Source organism: Balaenoptera physalus (assembly GCF_965194825.1).
Source record: "Balaenoptera physalus genome assembly, chromosome: X".
NCBI lineage: Eukaryota > Metazoa > Chordata > Mammalia > Artiodactyla > Balaenopteridae > Balaenoptera > Balaenoptera physalus.
The window spans coordinates 142,619,430-142,641,683 of record NC_138903.1 but is presented as its reverse complement, the minus strand read 5'-3'; positions in this window follow the sequence as shown (position 1 = coordinate 142,641,683).

Here is a 22,254-nt window from a genome sequence, read left to right as displayed (position 1 = left end):
TTCGGGGAGGGCTTCTGGTACGGCGTAGGGTATGGGTTAGGGTTAGGGTTAGTGTTAGGGTTAGGGCTCGGTTTAGGGTATTGGTTAGGATTAGGGTACGTGTTAGTGTTAGGGTAGGGGTTAGGGTTATGGTACGCGTTAGTGTTAGGGTAGTTATTAAACCTATCCCAGTCTCTAGATACCCCTTAGCACGTAAAGGAATATTATTTGGAGGTCCAGCCATGGAGAAGAGTTTAGACACTAGGATAAGATAAGGAACACACCCATTATAAAGAAATCACATTAGGATTCTCTTTTTAAATTGTTCCTTAAAACACTAGTGCTTAGGAAATCTATTGGAGGCAGAAGCAGTCAAGGGTAGCCTAGGGTTAGGGTTAGGCTTAGGGTACGGCTTAGGGTACGGCTTAGGGTACGGGTTCGGGGAGGGCTTCGGGTACGGCGTAGGGTATGGGTTAGGGTTAGGGTTAGGGTTAGTGTTAGGGTTAGGGCTCGGTTTAGGGTATTGGTTAGAATTAGGGTATGTGTTAGGGTTAGGGTAGGGGTTAGGGTTAGGGTACGCGTTAGTGTTAGGGTAGTTATTAAACCTATCCCACTCTCTAGATACCCCTTAGCACGTAAAGGAATATTATTTGGAGGTCCAGCCATGGAGAAGAGTTTAGACACTAGGATAAGATAAGGACACACCCATATAAAGAAATCACATTAGGATTCTCTTTTTAAGCTGTTCCTTAAAACACTAGTGCTTAGGAAATCTATTGGAGGCAGAAGCATTCAAGAGTAGCCTAGGGTTAGGGTTAGGCTTAGGGTACGGCTTAGGGTACGGCTTAGGGTACGGGTTCGGGGAAGGGTTCGGGAACGGCGTAGAGTATGGGTTAGGGTTAGGGTTAGGGTTAGTTTTAGGGTTAGGGCTCGGTTTAGGTTACGGATTAGGATTAGGGTACGTGTTAGGGTTAGGGTAGGGGTTAGGGTTAGGGTACGCGTTAGTGTTAGGGTAGTTATTAAACCTATCCCACTGTCTAGATACCCCTTAGCACGTAAAGGAATATTATTTGGGGGTCCAGCCATGGAGAAGTGTTTAGACACTAGGATAAGAAAAGGAACACACCCATTATAAAGAAATCACATTAGGATTCTCTTTTTAAGCTGTTCCTTAAAACACTAGTGCTTAGGAAATCTATTGGAGGCAGAAGCAGTCAAGGGTAGCCTAGTGTTAGGGTTATGCTTAGGGTACGGCTTAGGGTAAGGCTTAGGGTACGGGTTCGGGGAGGGCTTCTGGTACGGCGTAGGGTATGGGTTAGGGTTAGGGTTAGTGTTAGGGTTAGGGCTCGGTTTAGGGTATTGGTTAGGATTAGGGTATGTGTTAGGGTTAGGGTAGGGGTTAGGGTTAGGGTACGCGTTAGTGTTAGGGTAGTTATTAAACATAACCCACTCTCTAGATACCCCTTAGCACGTAAAGGAATATTATTTGGAGATCCAGCCATGGAGAAGAGTTTAGACACTAGGATAAGATAAGGAACACACCCATTATAAAGAAATCACATTAGGATTCTCTTTTTAAGCTGTTCCTTAAAACACTAGTGCTTAGGAAATCTATTGGAGGCAGAAGCAGTCAAGGGTAACCAAGGGTTAGGGTTAGGCTTGGGGTTAGGCTTAGGGTACGGCTTAGGGTACGGGTTCGGGGAGGGGTTCGGGTACGGCGTAGTGTATGGGTTAGGGTTAGGGTTAGGTTTAGTGTTAGGGTTAGGGCTCCGTTTAGGGTACGTGTTAGGAGTAGGGTACATGTTATGGTTAGGGTAGGGGTTAGGGTTAGGGTACGCGTTAGGGTTAGGGTAGTTATTAAACCTATCCCACTCTCTAGATACACCTTAGCACGTAAAGGAATATTATTTGGGGTTCCAGCCATGGAGAAGAGTTTAGACACTAGGATAAGATAAGGAACACACCCATTATAAAGAAATCACAATAGGATTCTCTTTTTAAGCTGTTCCTTAAAACACTAGTGCTTAGGAAATCTATTGGAGGCAGAAGCAGTCAAGGGTAGCCTAGGGTTAGGGTTAGGCTTAGGGTACGGCTTAGGGTACGGCTTAGGGTACGGTTTCGGTGAGGGCTTCGGGTAAGGCGTAGGGTATGGGTTAGGGTTAGGGTTAGGGTTAGTGTTAGGGTTAGGGCTCGGTTTAGGGTATTGGTTAGGATTAGGGTACGTGTTAGGGTTAGGGTAGGGGTAAGGGTTAGGGTACGCGTTAGTGTTAGGGTAGTTATTAAACCTATCCCACTCTCTAGATACCCCTTAGCACGTAAAGGAATATTATTTGGAGGTCCAGCCATGGAGAAGAGTTTAGACACTAGGATAAGATAAGGAACACACCCATTATAAAGAAATCACATTAGGATTCTCTTTTTAAGCTGTTCCTTAAAACACTAGTGCTTAGGAAATCTATTGGAGGCAGAAGCAGTCAAGGGTAACCAAGGGTTAGGGTTAGGCTTGGGGTTAGGCTTAGGGTACGGCTTAGGGTACGGGTTCGGGGAGGGGTTCGGGTATGGCGTAGTGTATGGGTTAGGGTTAGGGTTAGGGTTAGTGTTAGGGTTAGGGCTCCGTTTAGGGTACGTGTTAGGAGTAGGGTACATGTTAGGGTTAGGGTAGGGGTTAGGGTTAGGGTACGCGTTAGGGTTAGGGTAGTTATTAAACCTATCCCACTCTCTAGATACACCTTAGCACGTAAAGGAATATTATTTGGGGGTCCAGCCATGGAGAAGAGTTTAGACACTAGGATAAGATAAGGAACACACCCATTATAAAGAAATCACAATAGGATTCTCTTTTTAAGCTGTTCCTTAAAACACTAGTGCTTAGGAAATCTATTGGAGGCAGAAGCAGTCAAGGGTAGCCTAGGGTTAGTGTTAGGCTTAGGGTACGGCTTAGGGTACGGCTTAGGGTACGGGTTCGGGGAGGGCTTCGGGTAAGGCGTAGGGTATGGGTTAGGGTTAGGGTTAGGGTTAGTGTTAGGGTTAGGGCTCGGTTTAGGGTATTGGTTAGGATTAGGGTACGTGTTAGGGTTAGGGTAGGGGTAAGGGTTAGGGTACGCCTTAGTGTTAGGGTAGTTATTAAGCCTATCCCACTCTCTAGATACCCCTTAGCACGTAAAGGAATATTATTTGGAGGTCCAGCCATGGAGAAGAGTTTAGACACTAGGATAAGATAAGGAAAACACCCATTATAAGGAAATCACATTAGGATTCTCTTTTTAAGCTGTTCCTTAAAACACTAGTGCTTAGGAAATCTATTGGAGGCAGAAGCAGTCAAGGGTAACCAAGGGTTAGGGTTAGGCTTGGGGTTAGGCTTAGGGTATGGCTTAGGGTACGCGTTCGGGGAGGGGTTCGGGTACGGCGTAGGGTATGGGTTAGGGTTAGGGTTAGAGTTACTGTTAGGGTTAGGGCTCGGTTTAGGGTATTGGTTAGGATTAGGGTACGTGTTAGGGTTAGGGTAGGGGTTAGGGTTATGGTACGCGTTAGTGTTAGGGTAGTTATTAAACCTTTCCCAGTCTCTAGATACCCCTTAGCACGTAAAGGAATATTATTTGGAGGTCCAGCCATGGAGAAGAGTTTAGACACTAGGATAAGATAAGGAACACACCCATTATAAAGAAATCACATTAGGATTCTCTTTTTAAATTGTTCCTTAAAACACTAGTGCTTAGGAAATCTATTGGAGGCAGAAGCAGTCAAGGGTAGCCTAGGGTTAGGGTTAGGCTTAGGGTAAGGCTTAGGGTACGGCTTAGGGTACGGGTTCGGGGAGGGCTTCGGGTACGGCGTAGGGTATGGGTTAGGGTTAGGGTTAGGGTTAGTGTTAGGGTTAGGGCTCGGTTTAGGGTATTGGTTAGGATTAGGGTACGTGTTAGGGTTAGGGTAGGGGTTAGGGTTAGGGTACGCGTTAGTGTTAGGGTAGTTATTAAACCTATCCCACTCTCTAGATACCCCTTAGCACGTAAAGGAATATTATTTGGAGGTCCAGCCATGGAGAAGAGTTTAGACACTAGGATAAGATAAGGAACACACCCATAATAAAGAAATCACATTAGGATTCTCTTTTTAAGCTGTTCCTTAAAACACTAGTGCTTAGGAAATCTATTGGAGGCAGAAGCATTCAAGAGTAGCCTAGGGTTAGGGTTAGGCTTAGTGTACGGCATAGGGTACGGCTTAGGGTACGGGTTCGGGGAAGGGTTCGGGAATGGCGTAGGGTATGGTTTAGGGTTAGGGTTAGGGTTAGTGTTAGGGTTAGGGCTCGGTTTAGGGTACGGGTTAGGATTAGTGTACATGTAAGGGTTAGGGTAGGGGTTAGGGTTAGGGTACGCGTTAGGGTTAGGGTAGTTATTAAACCTATCCCACTCTCTAGATACCCCTTAGCACGTAAAGGAATATTATTTGGAGTTCCAGCCATGGAGAAGAGTTTAGACACTAGGATAAGATAAGGAACACACCCATTATAAAGAAATCACATTAGGATTCTCTTTTTAAGCTGTTCCTTAAAACACTAGTGCTTAGGAAATCTATTGGAGGCAGAAGCAGTCAAGGGTAGCCTAGGGTTAGGGTTAGGCTTAGGGTACGGCTTAGGGTACGGGTTCGGGGAGGGTTTCGGGTACGGCGTAGGGTATGGGTTAGGGTTAGGGTTAGGGTTAGTGTTAGGGTTAGGGCTCGGTTTAGGGTATTGGTTAGGATTAGGGTACGTGTTAGTGTTAGGGTAGGGGTTAGGGTTATGGTACGCGTTAGTGTTAGGGTAGTTATTAAACCTATCCCAGTCTCTAGATACCCCTTAGCACGTAAAGGAATATTATTTGGAGGTCCAGCCATGGAGAAGAGTTTAGACACTAGGATAAGATAAGGAACACACCCATTATAAAGAAATCACATTAGGATTCTCTTTTTAAATTGTTCCTTAAAACACTAGTGCTTAGGAAATCTATTGGAGGCAGAAGCAGTCAAGGGTAGCCTAGGGTTAGGGTTAGGCTTAGGGTACGGCTTAGGGTACGGCTTAGGGTACGGGTTCGGGGAGGGCTTCGGGTACGGCGTAGGGTATGGGTTAGGGTTAGGGTTAGGGTTAGTGTTAGGGTTAGGGCTCGGTTTAGGGTATTGGTTAGAATTAGGGTATGTGTTAGGGTTAGGGTAGGGGTTAGGGTTAGGGTACGCGTTAGTGTTAGGGTAGTTATTAAACCTATCCCACTCTCTAGATACCCCTTAGCACGTAAAGGAATATTATTTGGAGGTCCAGCCATGGAGAAGAGTTTAGACACTAGGATAAGATAAGGACACACCCATATAAAGAAATCACATTAGGATTCTCTTTTTAAGCTGTTCCTTAAAACACTAGTGCTTAGGAAATCTATTGGAGGCAGAAGCATTCAAGAGTAGCCTAGGGTTAGGGTTAGGCTTAGGGTACGGCTTAGGGTACGGCTTAGGGTACGGGTTCGGGGAAGGGTTCGGGAACGGCGTAGAGTATGGGTTAGGGTTAGGGTTAGGGTTAGTTTTAGGGTTAGGTCTCGGTTTAGGTTACGGATTAGGATTAGGGTACGTGTTAGGGTTAGGGTAGGGGTTAGGGTTAGGGTACGCGTTAGTGTTTGGGTAGTTATTAAACCTATCCCACTGTCTAGATACCCCTTAGCACGTAAAGGAATATTATTTGGGGGTCCAGCCATGGAGAAGTGTTTAGACACTAGGATAAGATAAGGAACACACCCATTATAAAGAAATCACATTAGGATTCTCTTTTTAAGCTGTTCCTTAAAACACTAGTGCTTAGGAAATCTATTGGAGGCAGAAGCAGTCAAGGGTAGCCTAGTGTTAGGGTTATGCTTAGGGTACGGCTTAGGGTAAGGCTTAGGGTACGGGTTCGGGGAGGGCTTCTGGTACGGCGTAGGGTATGGGTTAGGGTTAGGGTTAGTGTTAGGGTTAGGGCTCGGTTTAGGGTATTGGTTAGGATTAGGGTACGTGTTAGTGTTAGGGTAGGGGTTAGGGTTATGGTACGCGTTAGTGTTAGGGTAGTTATTAAACCTATCCCAGTCTCTAGATACCCCTTAGCACGTAAAGGAATATTATTTGGAGGTCCAGCCATGGAGAAGAGTTTAGACACTAGGATAAGATAAGGAACACACCCATTATAAAGAAATCACATTAGGATTCTCTTTTTAAATTGTTCCTTAAAACACTAGTGCTTAGGAAATCTATTGGAGGCAGAAGCAGTCAAGGGTAGCCTAGGGTTAGGGTTAGGCTTAGGGTACGGCTTAGGGTACGGCTTAGGGTACGGGTTCGGGGAGGGCTTCGGGTACGGCGTAGGGTATGGGTTAGGGTTAGGGTTAGGGTTAGTGTTAGGGTTAGGGCTCGGTTTAGGGTATTGGTTAGAATTAGGGTATGTGTTAGGGTTAGGGTAGGGGTTAGGGTTAGGGTACGCGTTAGTGTTAGGGTAGTTATTAAACCTATCCCACTCTCTAGATACCCCTTAGCACGTAAAGGAATATTATTTGGAGGTCCAGCCATGGAGAAGAGTTTAGACACTAGGATAAGATAAGGACACACCCATATAAAGAAATCACATTAGGATTCTCTTTTTAAGCTGTTCCTTAAAACACTAGTGCTTAGGAAATCTATTGGAGGCAGAAGCATTCAAGAGTAGCCTAGGGTTAGGGTTAGGCTTAGGGTACGGCTTAGGGTACGGCTTAGGGTACGGGTTCGGGGAAGGGTTCGGGAACGGCGTAGAGTATGGGTTAGGGTTAGGGTTAGGGTTAGTTTTAGGGTTAGGGCTCGGTTTAGGTTACGGATTAGGATTAGGGTACGTGTTAGGGTTAGGGTAGGGGTTAGGGTTAGGGTACGCGTTAGTGTTAGGGTAGTTATTAAACCTATCCCACTGTCTAGATACCCCTTAGCACGTAAAGGAATATTATTTGGGGGTCCAGCCATGGAGAAGTGTTTAGACACTAGGATAAGAAAAGGAACACACCCATTATAAAGAAATCACATTAGGATTCTCTTTTTAAGCTGTTCCTTAAAACACTAGTGCTTAGGAAATCTATTGGAGGCAGAAGCAGTCAAGGGTAGCCTAGTGTTAGGGTTATGCTTAGGGTACGGCTTAGGGTAAGGCTTAGGGTACGGGTTCGGGGAGGGCTTCTGGTACGGCGTAGGGTATGGGTTAGGGTTAGGGTTAGTGTTAGGGTTAGGGCTCGGTTTAGGGTATTGGTTAGGATTAGGGTATGTGTTAGGGTTAGGGTAGGGGTTAGGGTTAGGGTACGCGTTAGTGTTAGGGTAGTTATTAAACATAACCCACTCTCTAGATACCCCTTAGCACGTAAAGGAATATTATTTGGAGATCCAGCCATGGAGAAGAGTTTAGACACTAGGATAAGATAAGGAACACACCCATTATAAAGAAATCACATTAGGATTCTCTTTTTAAGCTGTTCCTTAAAACACTAGTGCTTAGGAAATCTATTGGAGGCAGAAGCAGTCAAGGGTAACCAAGGGTTAGGGTTAGGCTTGGGGTTAGGCTTAGGGTACGGCTTAGGGTACGGGTTCGGGGAGGGGTTCGGGTACGGCGTAGTGTATGGGTTAGGGTTAGGGTTAGGTTTAGTGTTAGGGTTAGGGCTCCGTTTAGGGTACGTGTTAGGAGTAGGGTACATGTTATGGTTAGGGTAGGGGTTAGGGTTAGGGTACGCGTTAGGGTTAGGGTAGTTATTAAACCTATCCCACTCTCTAGATACACCTTAGCACGTAAAGGAATATTATTTGGGGTTCCAGCCATGGAGAAGAGTTTAGACACTAGGATAAGATAAGGAACACACCCATTATAAAGAAATCACAATAGGATTCTCTTTTTAAGCTGTTCCTTAAAACACTAGTGCTTAGGAAATCTATTGGAGGCAGAAGCAGTCAAGGGTAGCCTAGGGTTAGGGTTAGGCTTAGGGTACGGCTTAGGGTACGGCTTAGGGTACGGTTTCGGTGAGGGCTTCGGGTAAGGCGTAGGGTATGGGTTAGGGTTAGGGTTAGGGTTAGTGTTAGGGTTAGGGCTCGGTTTAGGGTATTGGTTAGGATTAGGGTACGTGTTAGGGTTAGGGTAGGGGTAAGGGTTAGGGTACGCGTTAGTGTTAGGGTAGTTATTAAACCTATCCCACTCTCTAGATACCCCTTAGCACGTAAAGGAATATTATTTGGAGGTCCAGCCATGGAGAAGAGTTTAGACACTAGGATAAGATAAGGAACACACCCATTATAAAGAAATCACATTAGGATTCTCTTTTTAAGCTGTTCCTTAAAACACTAGTGCTTAGGAAATCTATTGGAGGCAGAAGCAGTCAAGGGTAACCAAGGGTTAGGGTTAGGCTTGGGGTTAGGCTTAGGGTACGGCTTAGGGTACGGGTTCGGGGAGGGGTTCGGGTATGGCGTAGTGTATGGGTTAGGGTTAGGGTTAGGGTTAGTGTTAGGGTTAGGGCTCCGTTTAGGGTACGTGTTAGGAGTAGGGTACATGTTAGGGTTAGGGTAGGGGTTAGGGTTAGGGTACGCGTTAGGGTTAGGGTAGTTATTAAACCTATCCCACTCTCTAGATACACCTTAGCACGTAAAGGAATATTATTTGGGGGTCCAGCCATGGAGAAGAGTTTAGACACTAGGATAAGATAAGGAACACACCCATTATAAAGAAATCACAATAGGATTCTCTTTTTAAGCTGTTCCTTAAAACACTAGTGCTTAGGAAATCTATTGGAGGCAGAAGCAGTCAAGGGTAGCCTAGGGTTAGTGTTAGGCTTAGGGTACGGCTTAGGGTACGGCTTAGGGTACGGGTTCGGGGAGGGCTTCGGGTAAGGCGTAGGGTATGGGTTAGGGTTAGGGTTAGGGTTAGTGTTAGGGTTAGGGCTCGGTTTAGGGTATTGGTTAGGATTAGGGTACGTGTTAGGGTTAGGGTAGGGGTAAGGGTTAGGGTACGCCTTAGTGTTAGGGTAGTTATTAAGCCTATCCCACTCTCTAGATACCCCTTAGCACGTAAAGGAATATTATTTGGAGGTCCAGCCATGGAGAAGAGTTTAGACACTAGGATAAGATAAGGAAAACACCCATTATAAGGAAATCACATTAGGATTCTCTTTTTAAGCTGTTCCTTAAAACACTAGTGCTTAGGAAATCTATTGGAGGCAGAAGCAGTCAAGGGTAACCAAGGGTTAGGGTTAGGCTTGGGGTTAGGCTTAGGGTATGGCTTAGGGTACGCGTTCGGGGAGGGGTTCGGGTACGGCGTAGGGTATGGGTTAGGGTTAGGGTTAGAGTTACTGTTAGGGTTAGGGCTCGGTTTAGGGTATTGGTTAGGATTAGGGTACGTGTTAGGGTTAGGGTAGGGGTTAGGGTTATGGTACGCGTTAGTGTTAGGGTAGTTATTAAACCTTTCCCAGTCTCTAGATACCCCTTAGCACGTAAAGGAATATTATTTGGAGGTCCAGCCATGGAGAAGAGTTTAGACACTAGGATAAGATAAGGAACACACCCATTATAAAGAAATCACATTAGGATTCTCTTTTTAAATTGTTCCTTAAAACACTAGTGCTTAGGAAATCTATTGGAGGCAGAAGCAGTCAAGGGTAGCCTAGGGTTAGGGTTAGGCTTAGGGTAAGGCTTAGGGTACGGCTTAGGGTACGGGTTCGGGGAGGGCTTCGGGTACGGCGTAGGGTATGGGTTAGGGTTAGGGTTAGGGTTAGTGTTAGGGTTAGGGCTCGGTTTAGGGTATTGGTTAGGATTAGGGTACGTGTTAGGGTTAGGGTAGGGGTTAGGGTTAGGGTACGCGTTAGTGTTAGGGTAGTTATTAAACCTATCCCACTCTCTAGATACCCCTTAGCACGTAAAGGAATATTATTTGGAGGTCCAGCCATGGAGAAGAGTTTAGACACTAGGATAAGATAAGGAACACACCCATTATAAAGAAATCACATTAGGATTCTCTTTTTAAGCTGTTCCTTAAAACACTAGTGCTTAGGAAATGTATTGGAGGCAGAAGCAGTCAAGGGTAACCAAGGGTTAGGGTTAGTCTTGGGGTTAGGCTTAGGGTACGGCTTAGGGTACGGGTTCGGGGAGGGGTTCGGGTACGGCGTAGGGCATGGGTTAGGGTTAGGGTTAGGGTTAGTGTTAGGGTTAGGGCTCGGTTTAGGGTATTGGTTAGGATTAGGGTACGTGTTAGGGTTAGGGTAGGGGTTAGTGTTAGGGTACGCGTTAGTGTTAGGGTAGTTATTAAACCTATCCCACTCTCTAGATACCCCTTAGCACGTAAAGGAATATTATTTGGAGGTCCAGCCATGGAGAAGAGTTTAGACACTAGGATAAGATAAGGAACACACCCATTATAAAGAAATCACATTAGGATTCTCTTTTTAAGCTGTTCCTTAAAACACTAGTGCTTAGGAAATCTATTGGAGGCAGAAGCATTCAAGAGTAGCCTAGGGTTAGGGTTAGGCTTAGTGTACGGCATAGGGTACGGCTTAGGGTACGGGTTCGGGGAAGGGTTCGGGAATGGCGTAGGGTATGGTTTAGGGTTAGGGTTAGGGTTAGTGTTAGGGTTAGGGCTCGGTTTAGGGTATTGGTTAGGATTAGGGTATGTGTTAGGGTTAGGGTAGGGGTTAGGGTTAGGGTACGCGTTAGTGTTAGGGTAGTTATTAAACATAACCCACTCTCTAGATACCCCTTAGCACGTAAAGGAATATTATTTGGAGATCCAGCCATGGAGAAGAGTTTAGACACTAGGATAAGATAAGGAACACACCCATTATAAAGAAATCACATTAGGATTCTCTTTTTAAGCTGTTCCTTAAAACACTAGTGCTTAGGAAATCTATTGGAGGCAGAAGCAGTCAAGGGTAACCAAGGGTTAGGGTTAGGCTTGGGGTTAGGCTTAGGGTACGGCTTAGGGTACGGGTTCGGGGAGGGGTTCGGATACGGCGTAGTGTATGGGTTAGGGTTAGGGTTAGGTTTAGTGTTAGGGTTAGGGCTCCGTTTAGGGTACGTGTTAGGAGTAGGGTACATGTTATGGTTAGGGTAGGGGTTAGGGTTAGGGTACGCGTTAGGGTTAGGGTAGTTATTAAACCTATCCCACTCTCTAGATACACCTTAGCACGTAAAGGAATATTATTTGGGGGTCCAGCCATGGAGAAGTGTTTAGACACTAGGATAAGATAAGGAACACACCCATTATAAAGAAATCACATTAGGATTCTCTTTTTAAGCTGTTCCTTAAAACACTAGTGCTTAGGAAATCTATTGGAGGCAGAAGCAGTCAAGGGTAGCCTAGGGTTAGGGTTAGGCTTAGGGTACGGCTTAGGGTACGGCTTAGGGTACGGGTTAGGGGAGGGTTTCGGGTACGGCGTAGGGTATGGGTTAGGGTTAGGGTTAGGGTTAGTTTTAGGGTTAGGGCTCGGTTTAGGGTATTGTTTAGGATTAGGGTACGTGTTAGTGTTAGGGTAGGGGTTAGGGTTATGGTACGCGTTAGTGTTAGGGTAGTTATTAAACCTATCCCAGTCTCTAGATACCCCTTAGCAGGTAAAGGAATATTATTTGGAGGTCCAGCCATGGAGAAGAGTTTAGACACTAGGATAAGATAAGGAACACACCCATTATAAAGAAATCACATTAGGATTCTCTTTTTAAATTGTTCCTTAAAACACTAGTGCTTAGGAAATCTATTGGAGGCAGAAGCAGTCAAGGGTAGCCTAGGGTTAGGGTTAGGCTTAGGGTACGGCTTAGGGTACGGCTTAGGGTACGGGTTCGGGGAGGGCTTCGGGTACGGCGTAGGGTATGGGTTAGGGTTAGGGTTAGGGTTAGTGTTAGGGTTAGGGCTCGGTTTAGGGTATTGGTTAGAATTAGGGTATGTGTTAGGGTTAGGGTAGGGGTTAGGGTTAGGGTACGCGTTAGTGTTAGGGTAGTTATTAAACCTATCCCACTCTCTAGATACCCCTTAGCACGTAAAGGAATATTATTTGGAGGTCCAGCCATGGAGAAGAGTTTAGACACTAGGATAAGATAAGGACACACCCATATAAAGAAATCACATTAGGATTCTCTTTTTAAGCTGTTCCTTAAAACACTAGTGCTTAGGAAATCTATTGGAGGCAGAAGCATTCAAGAGTAGCCTAGGGTTAGGGTTAGGCTTAGGGTACGGCTTAGGGTACGGCTTAGGGTACGGGTTCGGGGAAGGGTTCGGGAACGGCGTAGAGTATGGGATAGGGTTAGGGTTAGGGTTAGTGTTAGGGTTAGGGCTCGGTTTAGGTTACGGATTAGGATTAGGGTACGAGTTAGGGTTAGGGTAGGGGTTAGGGTTAGGGTACGCGTTAGTGTTAGGGTAGTTATTAAACCTATCCCACTGTCTAGATACCCCTTAGCACGTAAAGGAATATTATTTGGGGGTCCAGCCATGGAGAAGTGTTTAGACACTAGGATAAGATAAGGAACACACCCATTATAAAGAAATCACATTAGGATTCTCTTTTTAAGCTGTTCCTTAAAACACTAGTGCTTAGGAAATCTATTGGAGGCAAAGGCAGTCAAGGGTAGCCTAGTGTTAGGGTTATGCTTAGGGTACGGCTTAGGGTAAGGCTTAGGGTACGGGTTCGGGGAGGGCTTCTGGTACGGCGTAGGGTATGGGTTAGGGTTAGGGTTAGAGTTAGGGTTAGGGCTCGGTTTAGGGTATTGGTTAGGATTAGGGTATGTGTTAGGGTTAGGGTAGGGGTTAGGGTTAGGGTACGCGTTAGTGTTAGGGTAGTTATTAAACATAACCCACTCTCTAGATACCCCTTAGCACGTAAAGGAATATTATTTGGAGATCCAGCCATGGAGAAGAGTTTAGACACTAGGATAAGATAAGGAACACACCCATTATAAAGAAATCACATTAGGATTCTCTTTTTAAGCTGTTCCTTAAAACACTAGTGCTTAGGAAATCTATTGGAGGCAGAAGCAGTCAAGGGTAACCAAGGGTTAGGGTTAGGCTTGGGGTTAGGCTTAGGGTACGGCTTAGGGTACGGGTTCGGGGAGGGGTTCGGGTACGGCGTAGTGTATGGGTTAGGGTTAGGGTTAGGTTTAGTGTTAGGGTTAGGGCTCCGTTTAGGGTACGTGTTAGGAGTAGGGTACATGTTATGGTTAGGGTAGGGGTTAGGGTTAGGGTACGCGTTAGGGTTAGGGTAGTTATTAAACCTATCCCACTCTCTAGATACACCTTAGCACGTAAAGGAATATTATTTGGGGGTCCAGCCATGGAGAAGAGTTTAGACACTAGGATAAGATAAGGAACACACCCATTATAAAGAAATCACAATAGGATTCTCTTTTTAAGCTGTTCCTTAAAACACTAGTGCTTAGGAAATCTATTGGAGGCAGAAGCAGTCAAGGGTAGCCTAGGGTTAGGGTTAGGCTTAGGGTACGGCTTAGGGTACGGCTTAGGGTACGGGTTCGGGGAGGGCTTCGGGTACGGCGTAGGGTATGGGTTAGGGTTAGTGTTAGGGTTAGTGTTAGGGTTAGGGCTCGGTTTAGGGTATTGGTTAGGATTAGGGTACGTGTTAGGGTTAGGGTAGGGGTTAGGGTTAGGGTACGCGTTAGTGTTAGGGTAGTTATTAAACCTATCCCACTCTCTAGATACCCCTTAGCACGTAAAGGAATATTATTTGGAGGTCCAGCCATGGAGAAGAGTTTAGACACTAGGATAAGATAAGGAACACACCCATTATAAAGAAATCACATTAGGATTCTCTTTTTAAGCTGTTCCTTAAAACACTAGTGCTTAGGAAATCTATTGGAGGCAGAAGCAGTCAAGGGTAACCAAGGGTTAGGGTTAGTCTTGGGGTTAGGCTTAGGGTACGGCTTAGGGTACGGGTTCGGGGAGGGGTTCGGGTACGGCGTAGGGCATGGGTTAGGGTTAGGGTTAGGGTTAGTGTTAGGGTTAGGGCTCGGTTTAGGGTATTGGTTAGGATTAGGGTACGTGTTAGGGTTAGGGTAGGGGTTAGTGTTAGGGTACGCGTTAGTGTTAGGGTAGTTATTAAACCTATCCCACTCTCTAGATACCCCTTAGCACGTAAAGGAATATTATTTGGAGGTCCAGCCATGGAGAAGAGTTTAGACACTAGGATAAGATAAGGAACACACCCATAATAAAGAAATCACATTAGGATTCTCTTTTTAAGCTGTTCCTTAAAACACTAGTGCTTAGGAAATCTATTGGAGGCAGAAGCATTCAAGAGTAGCCTAGGGTTAGGGTTAGGCTTAGTGTACGGCATAGGGTACGGCTTAGGGTACGGGTTCGGGGAAGGGTTCGGGAATGGCGTAGGGTATGGTTTAGGGTTAGGGTTAGGGTTAGTGTTAGGGTTAGGGCTCGGTTTAGGGTACGGGTTAGGATTAGTGTACATGTAAGGGTTAGGGTAGGGGTTAGGGTTAGGGTACGCGTTAGGGTTAGGGTAGTTATTAAACCTATCCCACTCTCTAGATACCCCTTAGCACGTAAAGGAATATTATTTGGAGTTCCAGCCATGGAGAAGAGTTTAGACACTAGGATAAGATAAGGAACACACCCATTATAAAGAAATCACATTAGGATTCTCTTTTTAAGCTGTTCCTTAAAACACTAGTGCTTAGGAAATCTATTGGAGGCAGAAGCAGTCAAGGGTAGCCTAGGGTTAGGGTTAGGCTTAGGGTACGGCTTAGGGTACGGCTTAGGGTACGGGTTCGGGGAGGGTTTCGGGTACGGCGTAGGGTATGGGTTAGGGTTAGGGTTAGGGTTAGTGTTAGGGTTAGGGCTCGGTTTAGGGTATTGGTTAGGATTAGGGTACGTGTTAGTGTTAGGGTAGGGGTTAGGGTTATGGTACGCGTTAGTGTTAGGGTAGTTATTAAACCTATCCCAGTCTCTAGATACCCCTTAGCACGTAAAGGAATATTATTTGGAGGTCCAGCCATGGAGAAGAGTTTAGACACTAGGATAAGATAAGGAACACACCCATTATAAAGAAATCACATTAGGATTCTCTTTTTAAATTGTTCCTTAAAACACTAGTGCTTAGGAAATCTATTGGAGGCAGAAGCAGTCAAGGGTAGCCTAGGGTTAGGGTTAGGCTTAGGGTACGGCTTAGGGTACGGCTTAGGGTACGGGTTCGGGGAGGGCTTCGGGTACGGCGTAGGGTATGGGTTAGGGTTAGGGTTAGGGTTAGTGTTAGGGTTAGGGCTCGGTTTAGGGTATTGGTTAGAATTAGGGTATGTGTTAGGGTTAGGGTAGGGGTTAGGGTTAGGGTACGCGTTAGTGTTAGGGTAGTTATTAAACCTATCCCACTCTCTAGATACCCCTTAGCACGTAAAGGAATATTATTTGGAGGTCCAGCCATGGAGAAGAGTTTAGACACTAGGATAAGATAAGGACACACCCATATAAAGAAATCACATTAGGATTCTCTTTTTAAGCTGTTCCTTAAAACACTAGTGCTTAGGAAATCTATTGGAGGCAGAAGCATTCAAGAGTAGCCTAGGGTTAGGGTTAGGCTTAGGGTACGGCTTAGGGTACGGCTTAGGGTACGGGTTCGGGGAAGGGTTCGGGAACGGCGTAGAGTATGGGTTAGGGTTAGGGTTAGGGTTAGTTTTAGGGTTAGGTCTCGGTTTAGGTTACGGATTAGGATTAGGGTACGTGTTAGGGTTAGGGTAGGGGTTAGGGTTAGGGTACGCGTTAGTGTTTGGGTAGTTATTAAACCTATCCCACTGTCTAGATACCCCTTAGCACGTAAAGGAATATTATTTGGGGGTCCAGCCATGGAGAAGTGTTTAGACACTAGGATAAGATAAGGAACACACCCATTATAAAGAAATCACATTAGGATTCTCTTTTTAAGCTGTTCCTTAAAACACTAGTGCTTAGGAAATCTATTGGAGGCAGAAGCAGTCAAGGGTAGCCTAGTGTTAGGGTTATGCTTAGGGTACGGCTTAGGGTAAGGCTTAGGGTACGGGTTCGGGGAGGGCTTCTGGTACGGCGTAGGGTATGGGTTAGGGTTAGGGTTAGTGTTAGGGTTAGGGCTCGGTTTAGGGTATTGGTTAGGATTAGGGTACGTGTTAGTGTTAGGGTAGGGGTTAGGGTTATGGTACGCGTTAGTGTTAGGGTAGTTATTAAACCTATCCCAGTCTCTAGATACCCCTTAGCACGTAAAGGAATATTATTTGGAGGTCCAGCCATGGAGAAGAGTTTAGACACTAGGATAAGATAAGGAACACACCCATTATAAAGAAATCACATTAGGATTCTCTTTTTAAATTGTTCCTTAAAACACTAGTGCTTAGGAAATCTATTGGAGGCAGAAGCAGTCAAGGGTAGCCTAGGGTTAGGGTTAGGCTTAGGGTACGGCTTAGGGTACGGCTTAGGGTACGGGTTCGGGGAGGGCTTCGGGTACGGCGTAGGGTATGGGTTAGGGTTAGGGTTAGGGTTAGTGTTAGGGTTAGGGCTCGGTTTAGGGTATTGGTTAGAATTAGGGTATGTGTTAGGGTTAGGGTAGGGGTTAGGGTTAGGGTACGCGTTAGTGTTAGGGTAGTTATTAAACCTATCCCACTCTCTAGATACCCCTTAGCACGTAAAGGAATATTATTTGGAGGTCCAGCCATGGAGAAGAGTTTAGACACTAGGATAAGATAAGGACACACCCATATAAAGAAATCACATTAGGATTCTCTTTTTAAGCTGTTCCTTAAAACACTAGTGCTTAGGAAATCTATTGGAGGCAGAAGCATTCAAGAGTAGCCTAGGGTTAGGGTTAGGCTTAGGGTACGGCTTAGGGTACGGCTTAGGGTACGGGTTCGGGGAAGGGTTCGGGAACGGCGTAGAGTATGGGTTAGGGTTAGGGTTAGGGTTAGTTTTAGGGTTAGGGCTCGGTTTAGGTTACGGATTAGGATTAGGGTACGTGTTAGGGTTAGGGTAGGGGTTAGGGTTAGGGTACGCGTTAGTGTTAGGGTAGTTATTAAACCTATCCCACTGTCTAGATACCCCTTAGCACGTAAAGGAATATTATTTGGGGGTCCAGCCATGGAGAAGTGTTTAGACACTAGGATAAGAAAAGGAACACACCCATTATAAAGAAATCACATTAGGATTCTCTTTTTAAGCTGTTCCTTAAAACACTAGTGCTTAGGAAATCTATTGGAGGCAGAAGCAGTCAAGGGTAGCCTAGTGTTAGGGTTATGCTTAGGGTACGGCTTAGGGTAAGGCTTAGGGTACGGGTTCGGGGAGGGCTTCTGGTACGGCGTAGGGTATGGGTTAGGGTTAGGGTTAGTGTTAGGGTTAGGGCTCGGTTTAGGGTATTGGTTAGGATTAGGGTATGTGTTAGGGTTAGGGTAGGGGTTAGGGTTAGGGTACGCGTTAGTGTTAGGGTAGTTATTAAACATAACCCACTCTCTAGATACCCCTTAGCACGTAAAGGAATATTATTTGGAGATCCAGCCATGGAGAAGAGTTTAGACACTAGGATAAGATAAGGAACACACCCATTATAAAGAAATCACATTAGGATTCTCTTTTTAAGCTGTTCCTTAAAACACTAGTGCTTAGGAAATCTATTGGAGGCAGAAGCAGTCAAGGGTAACCAAGGGTTAGGGTTAGGCTTGGGGTTAGGCTTAGGGTACGGCTTAGGGTACGGGTTCGGGGAGGGGTTCGGGTACGGCGTAGTGTATGGGTTAGGGTTAGGGTTAGGTTTAGTGTTAGGGTTAGGGCTCCGTTTAGGGTACGTGTTAGGAGTAGGGTACATGTTATGGTTAGGGTAGGGGTTAGGGTTAGGGTACGCGTTAGGGTTAGGGTAGTTATTAAACCTATCCCACTCTCTAGATACACCTTAGCACGTAAAGGAATATTATTTGGGGTTCCAGCCATGGAGAAGAGTTTAGACACTAGGATAAGATAAGGAACACACCCATTATAAAGAAATCACAATAGGATTCTCTTTTTAAGCTGTTCCTTAAAACACTAGTGCTTAGGAAATCTATTGGAGGCAGAAGCAGTCAAGGGTAGCCTAGGGTTAGGGTTAGGCTTAGGGTACGGCTTAGGGTACGGCTTAGGGTACGGTTTCGGTGAGGGCTTCGGGTAAGGCGTAGGGTATGGGTTAGGGTTAGGGTTAGGGTTAGTGTTAGGGTTAGGGCTCGGTTTAGGGTATTGGTTAGGATTAGGGTACGTGTTAGGGTTAGGGTAGGGGTAAGGGTTAGGGTACGCCTTAGTGTTAGGGTAGTTATTAAGCCTATCCCACTCTCTAGATACATCTTAGCACGTAAAGGAATATTATTTGGAGGTCCAGCCATGGAGAAGAGTTTAGACACTAGGATAAGATAAGGAACACACCCATTATAAGGAAATCACATTAGGATTCTCTTTTTAAGCTGTTCCTTAAAACACTAGTGCTTAGGAAATCTATTGGAGGCAGAAGCAGTCAAGGGTAACCAAGGGTTAGGGTTAGGCTTGGGGTTAGGCTTAGGGTACGGCTTAGGTTACGCGTTCGGGGAGGGGTTCGGGTACGGCGTAGGGTATGGGTTAGGGTTAGGGTTAGAGTTAGTGTTAGGGTTAGGGCTCGGTTTAGGGTATTGGTTAGGATTAGGGTACGTGTTAGGGTTAGGGTAGGGGTTAGGGTTAGGGTACGCGTTAGTGTTAGGGTAGTTATTAAACCTATCCCAGTCTCTAGATACCCCTTAGCACGTAAAGGAATATTATTTGGAGGTCCATCCATGGAGAAGAGTTTAGACACTAGGATAAGATAAGGAACACACCCATTATAAAGAAATCACATTAGGATTCTCTTTTTAAGCTGTTGCTTAAAACACTAGTGCTTAGGAAATCTATTGGAGGCAGGAGCAGTCAAGGGTAGCCTAGGGTTAGGGTTAGGCTTAGGGTACGGCTTAGGGTACGGCTTAGGGTACGGGTTCGGGAAGGGCTTCTGGTACGGCGTAGGGTATGGGTTAGGGTTAGGGTTAGGGTTAGTGTTAGGGTTAGGGCTCGGTTTAGGGTATTGGTTAGGATTAGGGTACGTGTTAGGGTTAGGGTAGCGGTTAGGGTTAGGGTACGCTTTAGTGTTAGGGTAGTTATTAAACCTATCCCACTCTCTAGATACCCCTTAGCACGTAAAGGAATATTATTTGGAGGTCCAGCCATGGAGAAGAGTTTAGACACTAGGATAAGATAAGGAACACACCCATTATAAAGAAATCACATTAGGATTCTCTTTTTAAGCTGTTCCTTAAAACACTAGTGCTTAGGAAATCTATTGGAGGCAGAAGCATTCAAGGGTAGCCTAGGGTTAGGGTTAGGCTTAGGGTTAGGCTTAGGGTACGGCTTAGGTTACGGGTTCGGGGAGGGGTTCGGGTACGGCGTAGTGTATGGGTTAGGGTTAGGGTTAGGGTTAGTGTTAGGGTTAGGGCTCCGTTTAGGGTACGTGTTAGGAGTAGGGTACATGTTAGGGTTTGGGTAGGGGTTAGGGTTAGGGTACGCGTTAGGGTTAGGGTAGTTATTAAACCTATCCCACTCTCTAGATACACCTTAGCACGTAAAGGAATATTATTTGGGGGTCCAGCCATGGAGAAGAGTTTAGACACTAGGATAAGATAAGGAACACACCCATTATAAAGAAATCACAATAGGATTCTCTTTTTAAGCTGTTCCTTAAAACACTAGTGCTTAGGAAATCTATTGGAGGCAGAAGCAGTCAAGGGTAACCAAGGGTTAGGGTTAGGCTTGGGGTTAGGCTTAGGGTACGGCTTAGGGTACGCGTTCGGGGAGGGGTTCGGGTACGGCGTAGGGTATGGGTTAGGGTTAGGGTTAGAGTTAGTGTTAGGGTTAGGGCTCGGTTTAGGGTATTGGTTAGGATTAGGGTACGTGTTAGGGTTAGGGTAGGGGTTAGGGTTATGGTCCGCGTTAGTGTTAGGGTAGTTATTAAACCTATCCCAGTCTCTAGATACCCCTTAGCACGTAAAGGAATATTATTTGGAGGTCCAGCCATGGAGAAGAGTTTAGACACTAGGATAAGATAAGGAACACACCCATTATAAAGAAATCACATTAGGATTCTCTTTTTAAATTGTTCCTTAAAACACTAGTGCTTAGGAAATCTATTGGAGGCAGAAGCAGTCAAGGGTAGCCTAGGGTTAGGGTTAGGCTTAGGGTAAGGCTTAGGGTACGGCTTAGGGTACGGGTTCGGGGAGGGCTTCGGGTACGGCGTAGGGTATGGGTTAGGGTTAGGGTTAGGGTTAGTGTTAGGGTTAGGGCTCGGTTTAGGGTATTGGTTAGGATTAGGGTACGTGTTAGTGTTAGGGTAGGGGTTAGGGTTAGGGTACGCGTTAGTGTTAGGGTAGTTATTAAACCTATCCCAGTCTCTAGATACCCCTTAGCACGTAAAGGAATATTATTTGGAGGTCCAGCCATGGAGAAGAGTTTAGACACTAGGATAAGATAAGGAACACACCCATTATAAAGAAATCACATTAGGATTCTCTTTTTAAATTGTTCCTTAAAACACTAGTGCTTAGGAAATCTATTGGAGGCAGAAGCAGTCAAGGGTAGCCTAGGGTTAGGGTTAGGCTTAGGGTACGGCTTAGGGTACGGCTTAGGGTACGGGTTCGGGGAGGGCTTCGGGTACGGCGTAGGGTATGGGTTAGGGTTAGGGTTAGGGTTAGTGTTAGGGTTAGGGCTCGGTTTAGGGTATTGGTTAGAATTAGGGTACGTGTTAGGGTTAGGGTAGGGGTTAGGGTTAGGGTACGCGTTAGTGTTAGGGTAGTTATTAAACCTATCCCACTCTCTAGATACCCCTTAGCACGTAAAGGAATATTATTTGGAGGTCCAGCCATGGAGAAGAGTTTAGACACTAGGATAAGATAAGGACACACCCATATAAAGAAATCACATTAGGATTCTCTTTTTAAGCTGTTCCTTAAAACACTAGTGCTTAGGAAATCTATTGGAGGCAGAAGCATTCAAGAGTAGCCTAGGGTTAGGGTTAGGCTTAGGGTACGGCTTAGGGTACGGCTTAGGGTACGGGTTCGGGGAAGGGTTCGGGAACGGCGTAGAGTATGGGTTAGGGTTAGGGTTAGGGTTAGTGTTAGGGTTAGGGCTCGGTTTAGGTTACGGATTAGGATTAGGGTACGTGTTAGGGTTAGGGTAGGGGTTAGGGTTAGGGTACGCGTTAGTGTTAGGGTAGTTATTAAACCTATCCCACTCTCTAGATACACCTTAGCACGTAAAGGAATATTATTTGGAGGTCCAGCCATGGAGAAGAGTTTAGACACTAGGATAAGATAAGGAACACACCCATTATAAAGAAATCACATTAGGATTCTCTTTTTAAGCTGTTCCTTAAAACACTAGTGCTTAGGAAATCTATTGGAGGCAGAAGCAGTCAAGGGTAACCAAGGGTTAGGGTTAGTCTTGGGGTTAGGCTTAGGGTACGGCTTAGGGTACGGGTTCGGGGAGGGGTTCGGGTACGGCGTAGGGTATGGGTTAGGGTTAGGGTTAGGGTTAGTGTTAGGGTTAGGGCTCGGTTTAGGGTATTGGTTAGGATTAGGGTACGTGTTAGGGTTAAGGTAGGGGTTAGTGTTAGGGTACGCGTTAGTGTTAGGGTAGTTATTAAACCTATCCCACTCTCTAGATACCCCTTAGCACGTAAAGGAATATTATTTGGAGGTCCAGCCATGGAGAAGAGTTTAGACACTAGGATAAGATAAGGACACACCCATTATAAATAAATCACGTTAGGATTCTCTTTTTAAGCTGTTCCTTAAAACACTAGTGCTTAGGAAATCTATTGGAGGCAGAAGCAGTCAAGGGTAGCCTAGGGTTAGGGTTAGGCTTAGGGTACGGCTTAGGGTACGGCTTAGGGTACGGGTTCGGGGAGGGCTTCGGGTAGGGCGTAGGGTATGGGTTAGGGTTAGGGTTAGGGTTAGTGTTAGGGTTAGGGCTCGGTTTAGGGTATTGGTTAGGATTAGGGTATGTGTTAGGGTTAGGGTAGGGGTTAGGGTTAGGGTACGCGTTAGAGATAGGGTAGTTATTAAACCTATCCCACTCTCTAGATACCCCTTAGCACGTAAAGGAATATTATTTGGAGGTCCAGCCATGGAGAAGAGTTTAGACACTAGGATAAGATAAGGACACACCCATTATAAAGAAATCACATTAGGATTCTCTTTTTAAGCTGTTCCTTAAAACACTAGTGCTTACGAAATCTATTGGAGGCAGAAGCATTCAAGAGTAGCCTAGGGTTAGGG